A 3822-nucleotide genomic window follows, 5' to 3' on the forward strand; every position below is an offset into this window, starting at 1 on the left:
TGTTAATTATTAATTCTATTATTAATTGATGATTCCCTGCCCTTATTCTTGTATATTTTATATATATATCTATATATATATATATATATATAATACAAAGAATAGATATACATGTATACACACATATATGTACATACTTACATCTACATGTGTATATATATGCATATCAGGGTACAGGACGTTAGAACAATAAACTACAGACAACGGAACGAACACATAGGAAAACGGAAAGCCACTTGGAATATCCCTTCATCAGCTGTCTCTATTCTATCTAGACGTTTCGTATATATAAATGAAAGACAGAAGGTGGAATATACAGGAATTTATTATTAATCACGACAATTGTTTCGACACATCTAGCATCAATTCCCTTTGGGTGCAGATATGTCTCGTAGGGTGATAAATAAATGAATACAACTCGTTAAAATGACTGTTCTGCAATGTAACTTTCCGTTTTATGGAGAGAAAAGCAGCCAAATGGAGGAAATATCTTCGTTTATATAGATGATCAAAAGTAAAATCGCAGATGACAAAAAGAGAAACAAACACTCAATCCATCAATAAAAGTATCAAAAATAACTGTTAACACATATGGATGTATAAATGCCCTTGGGCAAGCTGTATGGCACAAGTACACTTGCTTATACAAGCATCTGCAAAAATGTGAGCATACGCACATGTGAGGTTTGGTGCACTCATGATCACAAAGTTAGTTATTTACTTGGTGTTTATAAGAATGGGGAGGTTAAAAGTAAACTTAAGTTAGCCATACCTTAAAGTAAATTAAATTAAGTTAACGGTTACTCAAAATTCATTCCCAATGCATTGTGCAAAAGTACATTTATATGCATGTAGGCATCTTGAGAGTCGTTCAGAAATTCTATTAATTATCTTCTCGTTAGTCCACAGAATAGACAAGGATTCCTCAGAGCAGAGATGGCGTCTCCTGGAAATTATATTGTATGGTTTTTCATACCTTACATTGGGCAGACAGCTGATTCATTTAAGAATTGTTATCGTAACTATGCTGCCAGCTTTAAGACAGTCAATAAGAGAAATTCAACGGCTTTGGCAGATTTTGTATAGCAACTGAAGGAGGATAAAATGAAGTACACCATTAGCTGGTCTATACTAAGGTATGCTAAACCATACAATATAATTTCCAGGAGATGCCATCTCTACTCTGAAGAATCCCTGTCTATTCTGTGGACTAATGAGAAGATCATTAATAGAATTTCTGAAGAACTCTCAAGATGCCTACATGCATATAAATGTACTTTCGTACAATGCAGTGAGAATGAATTTTGAGTAACCGTTAACTTAATTTAATGTACTCTTAGGTATGGCTGACTTAACCCATTACCTCCCATAATTCTATTAACTGGAATTTTTTTATGCAACTTTGATTTCTAGCATAAAACAGCCTTAGAAACACGCTGGAATGATTAAAATAACATTTTAAATAGAAATAAGCAAGATATTGGGTGAAAAATTAGCAAACCTCATTTGAATATCAGAGAAATATACCTAGTAGATATAGCAAAAAGGTTAGATATGTGTAAATATTGACAGATAATTACGAAATTTGTAATTTTTAAGTGATCTCATATGAAATCACTGGTAGGTAAAGGGTTAAGTTTACTTTTAACTTCCCCATTCTAATAAATACCAAGTAAATAACTCGCTTTGTGATTATGAGTGCACCAAACCTCACGTGTGCGTATCCTCACATTTTTGCAGATGCTTCTATGAGCGAGTATACTCATGCCATGCAGCTTGTCCAAGGGCATTTATACATCCATACCTGGATTTTTAATACTTTTCTCGCTGGATTGCGTGTTCGTTTCTCTTTTTGTCATCTGTGATTTTATTTTTGATCTTCTATATAAATGAAAATATTTCCTCCGTTTGGCTGCTTTTCTCTCTACAAAACAGAAAGTTACATTGTAGAAGAGTCATTTTAATGAGTTGTAATTATTTATCACCCGACAAGATACATTTGCACCATTGGATGCTCTTGAACCAGTTGTTGAGTGTCTCACCCAAGATGAATTGATCCTAGATGTTTTGAAACAATTATCGTGATAAATAATAAATTCTCGTATATTCTCTCTTCTGTCTTTCATTTGTTATATACCTAACGATCTCTCTGAAAGTGACTGTGCTTTACCAGTAAGCTTCCAGGTGTAAACCATTCGTCTTAGTATATATATATATATATATATATATATATATATATATATATCCATATGGGTTAGGTTCCTGTAATAAGCCTACAAAACTTTAAGTTACATGGAGCCCAAATCAAACTATTTTTACATAATAATAATAACAATAATAATACTGGCTAAGAAGGAATATATTCACAGACACGACAGAGCTGGGACCTATATACACTGGAAGCTATGCCAACACTATGGAATAACAACAGAAAAAAGATGGTATAAACACACACTAGAAAAGGTCACAGAAAACGAGAAAGCAACCATACTCTGGGATATGCCAATACACACAGATAGAGAAATTAAGGCAAATAGACCAGATATAGTTGTCAAAGATCATGAAGAAAAAAAATGCTTTCTAATTGATGTATCAATACCAGCAGATGACAACGTTTCCCTAAAAGAAATGGAAAAACTTTCAAAATACAAAGACCTGGAAATAGAGGTAACTCGAATGTGGAATCTAAAAACAGAAGCAATTCCTATCATAGTAGGTGCCTTAGGTATAATAAAAAAATATTCAGACAAATACATAACAAAAACACCAGGACTTACAAATATATATAACATACAGAAAATTGCACTACTGGGCACTGCACACATCCTACGCAAAACACTTTCAATACAGTAAGCATAAGAGCATCACAGCAAACCACAGCACATACCCAAGGCACACAGAGCTGCGCTTGGTAGTGAAGTGAAAGCACGTTATAAAAATAAAACTACTGAACAATGATAATAATAAATAATAACAATAATTATATATATTATGTGTATGGAAAAAGAGAGAGAGAAGAAAAGATGTATAAAATTCCCAAAGTAAGACAAGTAATTCTGTGACAAAAACACAGAACGTATCAGGCAAGTTAACTCCTCACCAAGGAAAGGAATACATCACTCACACACACACACACACATATCTGTATTTTAAAGTTGTATTTCCTGAACTAGTTACCCACTATTAAAACAAAGGATTCAAAGTGTTAAAGAGCTGAGAATTTGTATTTATTTAAGAGGATTTTTGCTACATTCCTTAATATTTCCAACTTAAGATATTCTCAGGTTTGCCTCATCATATCAGCATATCGAAAAAAAACTACCTAAATAAACATATATATACGCACACTAAAATAAGCATACATATATATACATATTTGATATAGAGTTTAGCAAATAATCTGCCACATTAGCATGACTGATATCAATCTTATAATCTATATTAGGAAGTCTTAAAATACTGAGATTCCTTCTATGTTAGAAAAAAAATAAATAAATTAAATAAAAGTGTTGAACCATGTTCTTGAACACCCTGGATCACATACATCTATATATACATAAGAGGGTGCTGGAAAGTTCCTGGCTTTTGGGTAAAAGAAAATACAGGCAGATCAGTTAATTATATTTTTCAACATACTCCCCTCTCAGATTCACATACATATTGCAGCAGTCCTTCAGTTTTTCTAAGTCCTGTAAAAGGACTTGGAAGGTTGGACTTCCAACCAGGCCTTTCATGATATCCTCTTAAAGCCAGGAACTTTTCAACACCCCTCGCCTGTGTGTATATATATATACATACATTTATATATATATATATATATAT

The 3822-nt window shown here is 32.8% G+C and overlaps 1 long non-coding RNA gene across 1 annotated transcript in view; it reads left to right on the forward strand.

The window, feature by feature from the left end:
* Positions 1 to 3822, forward strand: part of LOC128249606 (uncharacterized) — a 143766-nt gene that overhangs the window by 26905 nt on the left and 113039 nt on the right. The gene's annotated exons all lie outside the window — the stretch shown is intronic.

The sequence above is a fragment of the Octopus bimaculoides genome, chromosome 16, assembly GCF_001194135.2.
Source record: "Octopus bimaculoides isolate UCB-OBI-ISO-001 chromosome 16, ASM119413v2, whole genome shotgun sequence".
Taxonomy (NCBI): Eukaryota; Metazoa; Mollusca; class Cephalopoda; order Octopoda; family Octopodidae; genus Octopus; species Octopus bimaculoides.